General features: G+C 39.0%; 1 protein-coding gene and 1 long non-coding RNA gene across 5 annotated transcripts in view; one reads left to right on the top strand and one right to left on the bottom strand.

Annotated features, from left to right (window-relative positions):
* Nucleotides 1-18435, bottom strand: part of LOC149503237 (uncharacterized) — a 137049-nt gene that overhangs the window by 10816 nt on the left and 107798 nt on the right. The window lies entirely within an intron of this gene.
* The window catches only part of LOC114250780 (rho-related GTP-binding protein RhoN), a 125749-nt gene continuing 121062 nt past the window's right edge, over nt 13749-18435 (top strand). For 2 of the 4 annotated variants that reach the window (XM_089739204.1, XM_089739200.1), the window contains exon 1: nt 13751-13966. The gene's annotated coding sequence lies outside the window, so the exon portion shown is untranslated. Of the gene's footprint in view, nt 13967-18435 lie in introns of all 4 variants that reach the window. The other 2 variants (XM_089739209.1, XM_089739189.1) reach the window with 2 other exon arrangements.

Raw genomic sequence — 18435 nt, 5'->3', positions numbered from 1 at the left:
AATTAAAATTAAATATTTACTAAATACCACGCCACGTTAACTGGTCCCGTGATAAGTTCGTAAAGAGCTTGTGTTACAGGTACCAGATAACGGAAATAAATGTAAGATTTTTATTATACACATACATATATTTAATATACATCCATAACCCTGGAAAAGACATTTATATTTATCATACAAATATCTTCCCTAGGCGGGATTCGAAGCCGCGACCCCCTTATGTAGTGACCATGTCACTTACCACTACACCAGACGGCGGTAATTGAGATGTATTAAAACGTTTTAGGACTAATATTTAAAGTTTAAACCAAAAAATGGCCATTAAACGAAAACTGAACGAACTTCGCGACTGTTATTTCATTAATTTACCTATTCAAAAAAAGCTCCGAAGAGTGTGAAAAGTTCAAAGTACATAAACGAGCTTCGGATTGAGTCAACGAACTTATTAATTTCCCCAGACCCAATAACTTTCAACATTTATAATACCATGATGACAGTTTAATGGCTATTTAGAAATAGTAAAATATAATCAAACGTTGAACAGCTGACGAGAGAAGTATAATTAGTTGCTAACGAAACACTACCACAAATTCCATTTGTATTTGAGACTATTATCCTGTTCGAAACATAGCAACCCTATTTTCCTCACCGCGGCGGAAGCGGGGGAGAGGCGTGGAGTGACAAAATAAAACGACGTGCATCGACGAAAAACGCAATCATTGTCGGTCCCGTAAAACTGTACTAACTTTGATCCGATTAATAAACCAGCTTTAAAATACAGTCCACTCTTATTGATATAAGCCTTGCACCCAACATCTCATCGCAACGGCGCCAACAATCCTATCATAGGATCTACCAATTACAAAATCTACCATTTAAAAAAGGTCGTCGTGGCTTAAAGACGTCTGCTGCATCTAGGGATGCAACGGTGTTCGATTCCCGCAGGCGGGTACCAATTTTTCTAATGAATTACTTACTTAACAAATGTTCACGATTGACTTCCACGGTGAAGGAATAACATCGTGTCATGAAAATCAAACAAGCTTAATTATAATTTACGTAATTACCGGTGGTAAGGCCTCTTGTGAGTCCGCACGGATAGGTACCACCACACTGCCCCTTTCTGCCGTGAAGCAATAATGCGTTTCGGTTTGAAAGGTGGGGCAGCCGTTGTAACTATACTGAGACCTTAGAACTCATATCTCAGGTGGTTGGCGGCATTTACGTTATAGATGTATAAGGGCTCCGGTAACCACTTAACACCAAGTGGGCTGTGAGCTCGTCCACCCGTCTATGCAATAAATAAATAAAATGGGTTAAAGGCGGCGGGTCGTCAGATTATCAACCTAATTAAACTGTTTTGTAGGGGCATAGGACAACAGACAGGTCACAGAAATTTCAGTTGATGTCGCCCAAAACACGTCATTACGGATCCTCCCGATCCATTAACGGTGCTTTTAGGTAGGTACCACAAGCACTGGTCACCGTCCTCGTCGAACCCGTCGCTTACGACAAAGGGCTCGACGAGTAAATTAACCCACAGACGCAGCCCACTGAGTTTCTCGCCGGATCTTCTCAGTGGGTTTCCGATCCGGTAGTAGATTTTGCGAAGCATTGCTCTTGCTAGGGTCAATTAGCATCACTCTGGCTTGAGTCCCGCGAGCTCACCTACTAGCTAAGCTTACGCTAAAATAGCCTCTCAAGGCTATCAGCTTAGGTAGAAAAAAAAGAGATTTCAGTTTGTTATTGATAAACACAATGCCGTCCGACAAAGCCGTCCGTCAGATTCCATCCGCTATTTCCGTCGGTGCATCAAGTTATGTTTACACGTGTATTGTGTGCCTCTCGGATGCACTTGTCTGAACGTGTTTCGTCGTGAACCATCGTTTGACACCCTCCGAACCCGTTCTGTTTGTTCAGATCTCGTTTCGGGCTGTGCTACATAAGATGTGTTGACAAAAGAATCTTTAATAACACTATAGTGGTAGTTTTAATATAATATAAATGAGCGTACGTGTTGCATTGTCTTCATTGTTCAGCTTTAATAGACAATTAAGCCTAATGAAATTTATGAGTTTTTTTTTATAGCTTAAGCGAGTGGACGAGCTCACGGCCCACCTGGTGTTAAGTGGTTACTGGAGCCCATAGACATCTATAAAGTAAATGCACGACTCACCTTGAAATATAAGTTCTAAGGTCTCAAGTATGCTTACAACGGCTGCCCCACAAAAAAAATCCCATAAACACAATCCACTGAGTTCCTCGCCGGATCTTCTCAGTGGGTCGCGATTCTGATCCGGGAATAGATTCAGCAAAGCACTGCCCTTGCTAGGGTTAGTGTTAGGAATTCTCGAAGATTGAGTCCGTGAGCTCACCTACCGATATGCTCGAAGTTAAGAGTGTAGCCGCTTAGGATACCAATGATGAGGTAGAGAAAAAATAAAAAAATAGCTCACTATTTTATTTGTAGATAAATAGGCAAAGACATAGGTAACAGTTAAGTACAGTTTCTGTTGTTATTGAAAGGATTTTTTTTAGTAACTATTGACGAAGACAGTATATTTTATACACACACACACACACACACACACACACGCACGCACGCACGCACGCACGCACGCACGCACGCACGCACGCACGCACACGCACACGCACACGCACACGCACACGCACACGCACACGCACACGCATAATGACTTATTTAAATGATAACACCTAACGATCTCTCAACACTAGTCCGCGATATCTGTTCACACGACTTAACCTAACTTAATCTATCTTAAGAAGGAGGGAGCCTGGAGATCAATAATAGTAATTTAATTTAGTAGGCAGCGTTTTGAGTTTGTCCCTGGAATTGCTGAAGTCCATAGGCGACGGCAACCACTCTCACCATCAGTTAGACCGTATGATCGTCTGCCTACAAGAGAAAAAAAAATACAGGTCTTTGAACGTAGTAAAGACTTCAGCTCTTTCAAAGGCTTACAAAATAAATTAGGTATAAGGTTAATTTCTATTTGTATTTGTATTATACCTTTAAGAGAGAAATACATATATAAATTACTGTTATATATTATTATTATTATTTCTTTCAAAATATCATTTTTTTTCTTTCTTAAAAAAGACAAAATAGTTCTTTTACATTTTCTCTTATATTAACCTTCTTCTTTATCTATATATATAAAAATGAAACCCGTTTTCCGTTGTCACGACATAACATGAAAACGGCTTGACCGATTTGGCTAATTTTGGTCTTGAATTATTTGTTGAAGTCCAGAGAAGGTTTAAAAGGTATAAAAATATGAAAATTCTCGGAATTAAATAAAAATAACAATTTTGTTTTCCCTTTGACGTGTCCCCCGTCGGACGGATTCCTTTTGTTTGTTTTAACTTTATCTTAAACAAAAGTTGAGGTCTTTTATTTATCGATTGAGGCACTACGAAGTCTGCCGGGTCAGCTAGTAGTATATAAAAATCCGATCAAATAGTAAAACGATGGTATTTTAATAATTTAAAATATTAAACATATCAATTAAAAACGACTAATCAAATTTAGTTGTTGGATAATAGTGTGCTATAAATATTCAAACGGTAATTTGGAATATTTTTTTCCGGTTAGTTAGGTATGTTACACCATAGTTTGACGGTTTATTAAATTCATTTAGTAGACAGTATACAAAGTTTTAGAGATCGCCTATAAAAAATTTCAACAATATAAACAAAAGGAGATTTAAAAAAATATTTATGTCCGATCTTGAATTGAAAATAAAATATTTTTATGAACACGAAAATTTCCAAATAGTCAGAGACATATTATTATGTATTTCCAATACGCCACGACCAACAAAACGTCTGAGTCACGCAATTCATATACTTTCTGTATTCACGAGTGTCGTTGAAATGTTCAAACATATCGTCATTTAAGAACTCTTCTTATATTTTTATTGTCTCATTTAAAACCAAGAGAAGAAAACAATTTTTTTTTTCTGTCATACTATCTCTATTCTATTCTGTATTTCTATAAGTCTATTTTTAGATTTGTATCCAGAATCTTCTAGGAACCTAGTACGTTGAAGTCAGAATTTAAATGCATCAAGTTTTATGTGGCTCTGGGATTGAATGGCATTCTTTAGACAGTGTTGGCGTGTTTAAAAATATCGGGAATTATAGGAATTTTTGTGATGTATTATAAATATTATGAATTCCTTTTTGCTTTTAAATATTTAAATTATACAGCTACCTACATTTTAAGCATTCTTTTTTTTCCTAATGATTGGTAGCTTAAGGAGTAACTACTCACGGACTGGTAGGTGAGCTCATGGGCTCAACCTGAGAAAATTTACTAACACCAGATCTAGCGAGAGGAGTGCTTCACTGAATCTACCAACGGATTGGAATCGCAACTCACTGAGAAGATTCGGCGAGAACTGTATCTACATTGTTATTCTACGCGTTCTTACCACGATTTTCAATTTTAGTTAGTTACCGATATGTCAGCGCTGATGCCCGCGACACAGTCACTGGTAGACGGCAGTTATATTAGGAACAGGTAAATCTGTTCTTGGCTAGTGGCTATGCATTGTTTTCTACTAATTACAATTAAAAAAAAAGCGTTCTAAAAGTGTCCCGTAAACACATTCGACATCTTAAGCGCTCCCGAGTTTCAGTGGTAACACAAAAACACGTACGAGAAAGACTGTATACAGTAGTAATGTAGATTAGCTTTAGTAGACGTTGTAAAGGCTATACTAAGAGATTAACCGGCTAATAGGGACGAGCGTTATTTGTATGCCAACCGGCTTAATGTAGGACGTATTTTAAGCTCGCAAGGGTGGCTACTATCAGCCTGTTTCTGCAGTGAAGCAAATATGCGTTTCGGTTTGAATGATACTGATCGTGGTACCTACCCGTGCGTATTCACAATATTCCCTACCAGTAATTATGACACCATTAATGTTTTTACACGTTATTGTTACTTTCGACCTTCTGGTTTCAAACGCCCAAATAGCCGCATCACCATATACTGATACAGCAAGTGTCTTACCGATTAGGTCGTGGACGCTTCTATATTACTTTATGTTATGATATTGGCTGAACAGTTCTTTTTTATTTTCTATTGCCCTTGCAGGCAAATGAAAGTACGGCCTGATGGTGAGTGGTTACCAGCGCTTATTTCAACAAGGAAACTATGCATATCAAATGTGCAATGGAATTTTGTTTTTTTTATTTATATTTTATTAGAGCCATACACTTATTAGGTTAAGTCGGCTTATTAAACTTTAAAAACAAATAGAACCATAACAATGATTTACAAAAAAATATACACCTTAACAGAAAAGTTTTAACTTTGGCAACCCCGGCTTCTTTCTCTTGATATCTGAATGGGTACCGTCATTTGAGTGATGGCCGTCCATTTGAATAAATTCAAGTTACGAACTCCAGTTGTTTGAGAAAAATTTTCGGGACGAGGAAAAGATCCGAGATATTAAACAATTGTCTCAAAGCCATTTGCTATTTAAATAAATAAGGTGTTCGCTTTTATTTCGACCTTGTTTCAACTTATTCTGTTTTTCTAAAGTTTAAATGAGATCTTTATATTGCATATTGTATAGCTAATATTTTTTTATCGACTCTTTAAGTAAAAACATTTCGATTGGAAAATCAGAATTCGTTTTTTAGTTGAAATCCTTCTTTTTAATTCAGGCTAGTTAGTACTTGATCCCTTTTTGGTCAATGTTTATGTGTATTTTTCCGGCATCTATGACACAAGAGGTGTTGCTAGCTTGAGCTTTTAATTAATATGTTTTTTGTTTAAATTAAAATACATACTAATTAAGCCCTTTTACACGTTAGTAACACCATAGATAATGTGCATTTAGTATTTAAGACTGTTGTTCTCGTATGTATAAAAAAAGTCACATTTTTTAAACTATTTGCACGCCATCTGTTACACGACAATCATTCTAATTTTTAGCCTTTGTTTTATTCAGAGGCTATTAAATAGTGAAATTTGTTCAAAATTCATCTAGTACTTTTTAGTTTTTGCGTGGATTTTGAATATTTATCGCTGGATGGGCCGATACCTTCATTATTTCTTCACATAGTAGGCGTATGGTGGGTAGTCGTGCAACGAGATTGCGCAGCACGAAACGATATAAATTCCGAGATGTCTTCACTCTTCCTAAGTCACGCAACGAATGTGCTTCGATTTAACCCGAGCGATGACACCTCGACTCTGCCGAAGTGCACCACCCGAAGTGTCCCGAAGTGAGCCGATGTTTGACGAATATTTGCGGCTCGCATCCACTTGGTGGCGTGCTTTGCCTTCGTTTGTCGCGTCCGGATACGACATATTAGTAGGATTCGCGAACGATGGATCTCTCTTCTATATCGTTCTCTCACTACTGAGGGTCGCGACCACATGTGACGTACTTCCAATGTGTTCGATCATGGGTGGCATGGACTGCATGGTACAGACTACCACCAAGTGCCTGTCTTGCTAGATCTGACCATCTGGCTGGTGTTCGATATCTACATCTAAATCTCCTATTCACCGATTCTCAGATTTATTAATTGTGTGTTTAGTTCCAGCTAGCATTCACTAGGTGGCATGCTTTTCCGAAAGTGAGCTGCGGGCGCGGAAGGCCCATTCTCGGCGGTCCGTGCTCGAGTCGTGGTCGAGGCGATTGGCCAACCCCACGTGGGGGCTACGGACCGTCGAGGTGGTTTGCCCGGTCTTTGATGACTGGGTGAATCGTGGCGAGGGACGTCTCACCTTTCGTCTGGTGCAGGTGCTGACCGGGCACGGATGCTTCGGGAAGTACCTGCGCCGGATAGGGGCTGAGCCGACGACGAGGTGTCACCATTGTGGACACGACCTGGACACGGCGGAGCATACGCTCGCTGTCTGCCCCGCTTGGGAGGTGCAGCGCCGTGTCCTGGTCGCAAAGATAGGACCTGACTTGTCGCTGCCTGGCGTCGTGGCGTCGATGCTTGGCAGCGATGAGTCATGGAAGGCTATGCTCGACTTCTGCGAGTGCACCATCTCGCAGAAGGAGGCGGCGGGGCGAGTGAGGGAAAGCTCTCCTCACTACGCAGAAACCCGCCGCCGCCGAGCAGGGGGTCGGGACCGGGGTCGTATCCGTGACCTGGCCCCCTAAGAGCTAGGGGTCCCACCCGTTTTGTGCGGGGAGGGACCCAGACGAGGGGGGGCGTGCTCTGCACGCTCACCCGCAATAGGAAGCCGGGTGATGGTAGACCGCGTTCCCCCGACCGCTCTGGGGGAAGGTGTAACGCGGCGCCATCAAAGCGGGCTCTCGGCCCGCTGAACGAGGGAACCGGTGGTCGTGTCGCTGGCGGCCACCGGTCCGGCGTCCGTGGGACGGTGGGATGGATGTAATGTGCTCTGCGTCAACCCTGTCCCACCGTTTCAATAGCCCCGACTGGGCTCCGGCCCGGTCCGAGGTAGGGCGCCGGTTGTGAGCGGCAGGAGTTTTTAGTGAGGTTCAACTCCCACATACCCCACCTGCCGCGCGGGTGGGGATCCGGCGATTTTCTACTGTGGAAAAAAAAAAAAAAAGGTGGCATGCTTTGCCTTCGTTGGCGCGTCCAGATGCGACATATTAGTTAGGATTCGCGAACGATGGATATCTACATCTAAATCGAATCTCCTATTTCACCGATTCTCAGATTTATTAATTGTGTATTTAATTCCAGCTCCTGATTCAAGTCTATGCCTGATGAGGTGCCGTTAGCTTAGATAAACCATTTTTTGTTTCGTGAGGTTAAATTACCAAATCGTCGTTCCACATGTTTCGGCTGTTATGTGCTACAAGCCTGATGCAACTCGATACATCGATTCCTGTCCACTGCCTTCAAATCGATAGTCATATTATCGATTTCGAAAGGGATGCATGTTTCCTTACAAACTCTATGGACCAATATTACGTTTACCTTGTCTATCATGATTTATTGAACGAGTATTTCATCACAATACTCGATAATTGAATTCTAAGATCTCAGTTTTTTATTTATATTTTTTACAACGGCTGCCCCACCCTTTAAACCGAGACGCAACACTGCAAAAACTGAGACCTTAGCAATCAAGTCTCGAGGTAGGTGGTGGCATTTGTTGTAGATGTCTATGATCTCCGTTAACCGCTTAACACCAGGTGAGCTCGTCCACCGATCTACGCAATAAAAATAAAAATAATTGAATATGATTCTGATAGGATCAATTAAATAAAAAAAAAGACCAGGACATTTACGCAAAGTTCATACCAATGACATCGCTTAGTCCCCTGCAAAGTGTAAATAAACTTATAATACAATTCTCAAAATATACACGAACATTCTCAACATCTGAATCAAACCTAAATATAATTCACTGCGTTGTTGTTGACGCAAGTTTTACAATTACAAGTAATTGTAGCAATTGATAAATGGATGTGGTAACAAGCACGACAATTCTTGTGATCGCGCTAATGAATCCATCCTATAACACTCCTTACATAATGTTCGGATGGTATGCTACATTGGTAACAAGAAGAGATAAAGATTATTGCACAAAAAACACATTTAACATAGAAAATCAGCCTTAAAGATTCTTATACCTAAAAGTGGTTTTCCCCAGATAATTCTTTTTCTGACCAGAGAAATTCCGAAAAAGATACGGCAGGTGTTTTGCCGTGTCATATTATTAACACAGTGGTAAATCAAAATGGGCCAAAACATTTTTCAATAATGACGAATAATAAATGTATACTTAAAATATACAGATAACCTTTAAAAATAACAATAATAAGAATAAGAATAATAATAAATACCCGGGAACAAATCACGCACGGTCAGTCGGCCCCAATTTAGGCCCCTTCTCTTATGGGTACCAGAGACCGACATACCTACATACTTATATACGTTCAAATTTGTATAGAGCAAAGAGCAAACAAACCTGTTCATCACACAGCGTTTGCCCAACGTGGGAATCGAACCCACGACCCTCGCCGCAACAGTGTAACTATACTTGAGAACTTATATCTCAAGATGGGTGGCGCATTTACGTTGTAGATGTCTATGGGCTCCATGTCTATGGGTTATGCTCTTTTTTCCAAATTTAACACTTTAAATGGATCTCCTGTAAAGTTGCAAAAATGCCGCTTAAACCACCACCACCAAATAGCCATTGACCCCTCGATATAGGGGTCCTGTGCTCCCCTAAGTCAAGTTAGGCTGACAACTCTATTCATCTGCATACAGAACATAGACCTTATAAAGAACTTCTATCAACTATCAAGAATTTCACTGTCACTCACTATGACACCTGAGATCGAAGGTAGAATTGTATTAACCATGGCAGTTTTTCAATTCAAACTGTAATGCAAGTTTTCTCCGCAATATACACATATATACTCTGCTCACGATACCCCCTATTGCCAGTCACGGTATTTTTAATATTCAGTACCTATCTAAGCATTTATCCTCACCCCCATTCGTTTAGGCTTAACGCAGAACGTATCGTACAAGCGTAAATAACGCGACCTTTTTTTGAATTTATGCCGCTTTAACATCGTGTACTTACAACAAAAAACCGACGTGTTTTGGGTTATTAATAAAATTAAAAATGTTTGCTCGCAATTTGCTCAATGCTTTAGATGAACGTTTTGTTGAACATCGTGTGCCGATACGAGCAAATGTTGATCGCATAGAGCGATAAAACTGGCTGGAACATGATATTGTCATATGAACAGGTCCCGTGTGGTCGACCGCAGGAATACGATACTTGTGCAACGAATGAGTTACTTATTTAGTTTACTGTATTTTAAACGAGAAATAAATGATTGGAAACCGATCTGTATCATGTGTTATCTTTGAGAAGATCTTGAAATTTGTGTTGATATCATCGGCAGGTTCCCCCTTGCGTCGATAATCTTCAACGCTGAGGGTCGTGGCCTTTCTTGGGAAAATACACTTGATGGGGTCCCGCTTCCTTCCACAGCAGTGCTTTTGGAAGAGGTCAGATTTGGGTACGGGTAATTAATCGGCAGTCACTAATTATTTTATTTTTTGCGGGTCTGGGTTAAATAAGCTCGACCTAATCCCACATCCCTAAGCACTGCTCGCATGGATTTTGCTAACAAGTAGGGGGTAGGACCCTATAGACATTTTAGACTGGATAACCATCGTCTGAGATATCATTATCCCAGTTAGGATAAAGAGCTTACAAAGTAAATGGTTTATAGTTTTCACGGTATCTTGGGAGGTTTTGAAAATTGGGTCATAAGTCTAATTCATTTTATAAAGGTGTTCTCTAGTACTCAGAGAGGGTGAGGTCTCCTCAGGTAAAGAATAATAGATCACCTGTACCTTTGTTATCGCATTATTATTTTAAAATTGGAGCACAACTTTGTGACTATGTGCACATGTGTAAATAAAAGAAATGCTTATTGCGTAAATGGCCAATCTGGTGTAAAGTTGTAAACTCAGCCCATTTGTAAGTTAAGAATTAGAGGATACTATGACCCGATGATTGGGGGCTAATCTTCAGATTCATAGCTTTGTTCTAACTATTGATTAGTCTGTTTCTAGTGTATTACTCGTTGTGACTATCTTAAACATATTGAATGTACGTATTTGGGACGACCTGTACCCACCCTACCTATATATAGTAAGTTCATAATAAAACAAATTGAAAGACAAGATGGAAAGCTTCGCGTCAATCGTTTCGAGATTATAATCCAATTATTTCATTTCATTGAATCATGTCTCTAAGGTATCTTTATTTTATAATGATTTTTTTATCTACCAGGGAAATTGTCGTTGTAACTTGCTCGTTTTTATTGGCTTTGATAATTTGTAATCTACATTCTTCATTTTCAAAGACTACCGCTACTAGGGGGTCTCAACTTTTTTCGTCGAAAAACTGTGTGAAGCAGGTACCGATTTTTTTTTCTTTTCGGGGACTCCTTTGGAGACAAAAAAGTGTGGAGAATATTCTCTGTATCAACATGAAGCGACGCCGAAATCCCGGTTGTTAGTTCCGTAGACAGACATGCTATTTCGCTTTGTCAATGACGTTTTGTTCAATAACTTTGTAATATTCTATTGCGGCTAATAAACCTTTTAGCAGTCTTTTGAATTTGGTCCAATGTTGGATTGACTGTGTAACATAGAATGGACAGAGCCAGTTATAGAGAATGGGTAAAAACTGATAAAAACAAAAACTAACGCACAGAAGCTAAAATGCACTGTATCGTTAAGAAAAACATTACCAATATTTACTTTGCTATTGAAGAGTATGCAAGCTCACCGTGTACTGGTTGTAAGGTGCTTTATGAAGCCTGCGGACATGACAACGTGGATACTACATCCACTTTAAGACCCCGAATTTTAGGTCGCAATTAAAATCTTCTACAGAGAATGAACCTTAAGACGTGGGGTTTTGTTAAAATGTACTTTGGCTGGTAGATACGTCCCCAATAAACGCGAACACATGACTGAATCGCAGCAGAATTAGTAAGAATGTGGATACAATATCCAATAACTGGGCAAACTTAGAAATTTTGCTAGTTTTATTTGAATTTTAGGAATGTATTCGTTCTAAGAAGGAGTCGTTCATCGTTGTGAGTGTGTGTGTGAGGTAGGTACATTAGCAAAACATTTTTGTGTCACGAAATTGGAGCCGATTTTATGAATGAGTTTCTGTGTTATCCGCGAGTGATGCTTTACTGTTAATGAAATCATTTTGAACACATCTTTATTAGGCTGTTTATAATCTAACATAGCATATAAAGGTTATAAGTCGTCCGTGACTACGAAAAGTAGCAAATAAAGCAGTCAAAACGTGTCGAAATAAAAACGAGACAAACACGAAATCAAGCTTCACAAACAGTTTTAATTAGGTTTACAATCCGTGGAAACCAAAGAAAATTAATATGAAAATTGCTATCTCTAATAATTTCTGTTAAAAGGATATAAAGTGGCCTAACATAATTTAGACGTGTTGTTTTTAGTAATTCTTTGAGAATTACCTACTTTTTTGAAAACAGTGCTAATAGCTGTCAATAATATTTACGGCTGTGGAAAACGAACCCAGGGCTTATGTAACATATTTGTTTATCCATAAAATAATCTCTGACAATCGAATCAAATATATTCGCAATCGACTTGAATGAAATGAACATATTCAATATTTCGTGTACAGGTATCATAATGTAAGTAATATTAAAAACTAAAACAAAAAAACCCTCATAGAGCAAACGGAACTAACAATCTATACTAATATTATAAAGAGGAAAGATTTGTTTGTTTGTTTGTTTCGAATAGGCTCCGAAACTACTGGACCGATTTGAAAAATTCTTTTTCCATTAGAAGCCGACATTGTCCCTGATGAACATAGGCTACTTTTTAAAAAAAAAAAAAATATTTTATTTTTTTGGTTTCATGTGTGTTTTAATGTTTCCGAAGCGAAGCGAGGGCGGGTCGCTAGTTGTTTTCATATTTTTGAATTTAAAATTTTATATTATGGTATGTTAGAGCGAAGCTATAAAATTATTGTATCGTCATCATCCGTAATTGATGTCCGGAATTTGCAAGCCATTTCGGATCAACCAGATCCACTATCGGTGCTTTTAGGTAGGTACCTCAAGCACCGGTCATCGTTATCGGGATGAAGAGCCAGGCAAGCGAATTAACCCTTAAACCGAGCCCATTGAGTTTCTCGCCGGATGTTCTCAGTGGGTCGCGTTTTCGATCCGGTGGTAGATTCTGCGAAGCACGGCTCTTGCTAGGGCTGGTTTAGAAAATTCTTCAGGTTAGAGCCCCGTGAGCTCACCTACTACCGGTGAAGCTAGTTATGACCTTTTTTTTCCCTACCTGATAGCCTTGAGAGGGTATTTCAGCGTAACCTTAACTAGTAGGTGAACTCACGGGGCCCAAACCTGACGACGTTGCTAACACGAACCCCAGCAAGGGCCGCGCTTCGCAGAATCTACCACCGGATCGAAAACGCGACCCACTGAAAAACTCAGGTGAGAAACTCAGTGGGCAGTATGACCCCTTGAGGTCACTAGAATAGTTAGGAACAAAAAAATGTTTTTTCAATTCATCTGGACCTCTTCGACATCACACATCATAAATATACACATAAATACAAAGGTAACATGAGCGTGTTAAAAACCACTGAAATCAATCAGAGCTCAGCATCACTGCAAACAAATAATGTAAATGAATTTTATGTTTACTTTCATCACAGTCTCGGGAGGTTTTCATTGCAAATCAAAAGCTGGCAAGCCCCGCTTCGCAAATTAATACTTTCATCCTTATCCCGGGGGAGAGTTCTGCTAACGAAGACAGCTAACAAAACCTGAGGGAGGCTCATTTAAAACAATGCCAATGTAGCTTAGCTTTTGTTGACCGAGGCAAATACTCCGCTGCACGCAAGCCATTGTTCCACTGCGCTTTTACTGCAAACCGAATATAAAAATTTATGCCCCAATCATCTTGATGTCGAAAAGCATTCGTCCCTTTCCGACAACGACATTAAAAGCTTTGCCTCTCGCTCTGTTTGGAATCCTAGACACAGCTCTGATATCGACGCAGTCTTATCACTGGGAGAACGATTATTGATTCTGGACTTTATACTAGAGTTTTTATGGCTCATTTTAATTTGCTGTGATGTTACCGTCGAGGTTGTTCACATACCTGAATGGCAGTGGCTCGTAGTATTCGAGAATGGAGACGCTCAACGCTCATATTCAACGGAGCGCCCAGACGGCAGTGCTGCTCGAATTTCCGACGAGGTTAGACGTGTTACGTGTTAACCCCGACCCGACTCGCGTGTGTACGATCAGTGAATGTTTCAAAAAAACGTTTCTAAACCACATTCTTTTATGTTACGTATAGTGAAGTTTATAAATTATGTGTGCTCAGTGATGTGATTTCGTTTTGTTTTGGGAATTTCTCGGAGACGAAGGTACGTTTCGCTATGGTTTACTTTTTACTGATCATTACAAGGTATGATTTCCTTTTGGTATGCAATAAGAACCTGTTTTTCATCCGGTCCGCGGCTCCGTGAGAAGGTATTTTGTTTCACGTTCATTTGCATTCTCGAAGTATGTAATACAATTGTCGATTATTCGATTTATTGCTTGTTTATCGTGACACCGTCGGTGTTATCGTAAACATAGAACTGTCAGTAGTGACTAATAAACCTATTAGTAGTTTGTTTAAATTTGTTTTCTCGGCATTACGATGATGAGTTTAACAATAATTGCATAAATATTGCATTTATGTGATTCTTGTCGATTTTTAATATATTTATTGCTGTTAAAGGCGAGCTTTCGTCTCAATTCCAAAGCGACAATGCCAGCAACCCCCTAACAAAGCCAGACCACATTATGCCTTGCATAAGCTAGTGTGAAGAGGTTAATGCCGTGATGTTGAGAGAACACTATGGGGGAAGTTAATTTTAAAGTTCAATGTTGTTGTATTTCATTTGGGCATTTTTTTTATGGTTCTGATCATACGAGCTTCAGGCGTGTACACTTCGATAAAGCGGCACGACATGAGAATCCTCTCATTGTGGCCGCCGGAAACTACATAGCCGATCCTGCGGACCAAATGGTTAACAGTCGACTTCGCCCAAAACATGGCATTTCGGATCCTCCCGATCCACTAACGGTGCTTCTAGGTACCCCAAACACCGGTCATCGTTCTCGTCGAACACGTCGCTTGCTACGAAGGGTTCGGCGAGTAAATTAACCCACAGACACAGACAGCCCACCGAGTTTCTCGTCGGATCTTCTCAGTGGGTCGCGTTTCCGATCCGGTGGTAGATTCTGCGAAGCACGGCTCTTCCAAGGGTTCGTACTACCAACATCGTCAGGTTTGAGCCCCGTGAGCTCACCTACTAGTTAAGGTTACGCTGATATGGTCTTTCTAGCTAGACCATCAGCATAGTAAGGAAAAAAAAACTTCATGCGTGGTTTTAACTGTACCGGCGTTCAGAGAAAACAGGGACCAAAGTCACGATCCTTTGCACATACCTACTATACTACCCTTACTTATTGGAGCCCATAATTGCTTCGCTATAATTGGCATAATAATACTCGTCTTAATAAGAAGCCGGAATGTGGCTACGGTATACGATACAAATAATTTGTCAATTAATTAGTTAATTAATTGTTTCTGATCACAATAACCTTTGTGGTTTTTGTGGTTAATAATTTAGTGCCCAAAGATTAAACATACTTCCGACATTAACTACGTTCACACAGATGTAGAATAGTCTAGAATAAAATTTGTCCCACGAAGAACCTAATCATGGTCAATCGCCGCTTCATTAAAGAATCACTCAAGCGATCCTGACGGCCATATTACGTACGAATTGATCACTAATTGTAACTTAAGCATTTGTAAATTATTATTTCTTTCGATTTTTGTTGGTCATAGACATGATTAAATCCACTTTTAGGTGTCTATCTAATCTAGCATTTATTATTGCCATTCGATTTTTATTTTTGTTTATTTTCGACGTTTAATATACCGTACAGTTTTCGTGGTAACAACGGAGAACAATTTATGAATTATTAAATAGGAATATCAAAATTTCAGTCACACAATAAAGTGTAACAGACTGTCAGTTTTTGTATTATTATTATTTTGTATTATTTACTGGTGGTAGGACCTCTTGTGCGTCCACGCGGGTAGGTACCTACCACCGCCCTGCCTATTTCTGCCGTGAAGCAGTAATGCGTTTCGATTTGAAGGGTGGAGCAGCCGTTGTAACTATACTTGAGACCTTAGAACTGATATCTCAAGTTGGGTGGCGCATTTACGTTGCAGATGTATATGGGCTCCAGTAACCACTTAACACTAGGTAGGCTGTGAGCTTGTTCACCCATCTAAGCAATAAAAAAAATATGTTATATTTCCAACGAAAGGAATGCTTACGATCTCATTTGAACGCAAATTGTTAGCGTCTTCATACTCATATTATTATACACCTACATTCATAAATTGTTTTTTGTGTCTTCATATTATGAAACCTTGTGGTGCCCACATTACAAATCAATTAACACCTACTCACCTATATATAATAAAAAAAATGCTACCTTATTTACATAAAGCTTGGAAGGATACTCTATATTTCAATTTCGAAAGTAACATTGGGTATTTTGAAAATAAAACCTGATTATCTTTTCTCATTGACAAAACGGCTTAGTGATTTTCTTATGGTAAATAGTTAGTGCTAATGAGCATATTGTTAGTGTAAAACCTAAAAGTCTGGCAATCTTTTTTATAGAAGAACAGACGGTAGTTAGCGCAATCTATACTAATATTATAAAGAGGAAAGATTTGTTTGTTTGTTTGTTTCGAATAGGCTCCGAAACTACTGGACCGATTTGAAAAATTCTTTTTCCATTAGAAGCCGACATTGTCCTTGATGAACATAGGCTACTTTTTTTATTTTTTTATTTTTTTTTTTGGTTTCATGTGTGTTTTACTTAATGTTTCCGAAGCGAAGCGAGGGCGGGTCGCTAGTATTTAAATAAAGACGAATAATACTTAAGTGATCATGTGACCACGAAAACTTTAAAGTACTTATTCGAATGATCAGAAATAGTAAAATGAAAAGAAAAAACTCAAAATTAAACCTTAAAACTAGTTTTAAGTAAGTAATCGTAATGATAAAAATGATGTTAAGCAAAAAGTAAATCTTGAATATTAAGCTTTTAGAACAAATTTGTTTAATTCTTGACTATGGCAAAAATAGAGTAGTAGGTTTGTAGACCAGGTGGGTTAATGCCTTCGTCCTGACACCTAAACTTATTTAATGTACTTTTGCAAATAACTTTGTCATTCGATATTCACACTTCACGTGCCAAGCCTTAGGTTATGACGTCCCAATTACAAAGAGTTGCTGTTAGATTCAATAAATTATGTGGGAGATAATGCGACATATTCACACAGTCTAGTTTTAGTAGAGGATTTAATTAATTAACTGTTTACTTTCCATACTTTTATTATCGCCATTATTATTTGCTCTGTGTCAGTGCATGTCATTAATGGATTTGATACCTTATTACGTAATACAATAAACGCATAGTTATTACAATTATAATCTTTACTGTGCAAACAACCTGTTTGGTATCTTGATGGATCTCTTATCTCATGGGCATTTTGTTTATCAGCCATTTTAAGCTAAAACAGGAAAATAGGTTTTTAAAGTCTTCGTTCATATTTGTGTGTGTAATGTGGAGCGTGTTTAAAACGCACTGATTCATGTAAAAACGAAATGACGTGATTGCAAATGAAGTCATGGACTTTTGGTTTAGTCTTACAACTAAATGATGCATTTAATCACTTCGACTACTATTTATTTTTATTTATTGCATATATTGTTGGACGAGCTCACAGCTGGTGTTAAGTGGTTACCGGAACCCATATACATCTACAACGTAAATGCCGCCAACCATTTTGAGATATGAGTTCTACGGATTCAACATAGTTACAACGGCTGCCCCGTCCTTCAAACCAAAACGTATTACTGCTTCACGGCAGAAATAGGCAGGGTGGTGGCACGTACCCGTGCGGACTTACAAGAGGTCCTACCACTGAGTGTACCAGTGAGTACTACACAGTGTGGTGAGTTTCTTTGGGTTTGTTATAAAAGTTTTTTGGACAACCCCGAAGTAAGAAGTCGCTTACGGCAATATATAGTCTAAAAGATTGATTTAAAGACAGATATAACCGCAATGTTCGTACCTACGTACTATGCCTACCACCGATAATGATGTATTTAGGATACACCAGTCGTGAACGAAGCAAAATCGATAATTACCTAGCTAGCTAAAGTATCGATTTAAATTTAAGAAATTAATAGCAATTAGTAGCAATTCTTCCAAAAGTTTTGACACCCAATTATTATTTAATTTACAGTTTTGAAATTATATTCACAATGGGATTTGTTAAAATATTGTTACGTGCCGTGTACATTGTGTTAGGATACCTTTTATATTTTATGCATGCGTGCCTCATAATCGACCACACAATCTTTATGTAATCTATATACAAGCCACATCCCTTACGATAAATAGTTTCACGAGCGAACTAACCCATGGACACAACCAACTGAGTTTCTCGCCGGATCTTTTCAGTGGGTTGCAATTCTGATCGGGTGTGGGATTCTGCGAAGCACTGCTCGTGCTAGGGTTAGTGATAATAAAGTCTCTCAGGTTGAGCCCATGAGCTTACTTAACCTTCCGTCAGAAGCTTTAATAGCCCCTTAGGCTACCAGCGAATATTTTTAAGGGATTTTATGACCTGGTAACTAAGACCTGTCATGACCTTTAAGTCATGTCTTATTTTAATTTATATTCTTATTTTTATGAAGAGTGAAATGAAATGAAGATGATTGATTTGAGACATTATTCATCTGGG

The sequence above is a fragment of the Bombyx mandarina genome, chromosome 03 (assembly GCF_030267445.1).
Source record: "Bombyx mandarina strain Sakado chromosome 03, ASM3026744v2".
NCBI classification, from domain to species: Eukaryota; Metazoa; Arthropoda; class Insecta; order Lepidoptera; family Bombycidae; genus Bombyx; species Bombyx mandarina.
This window is presented reverse-complemented; position numbering and strand designations above follow the sequence as displayed.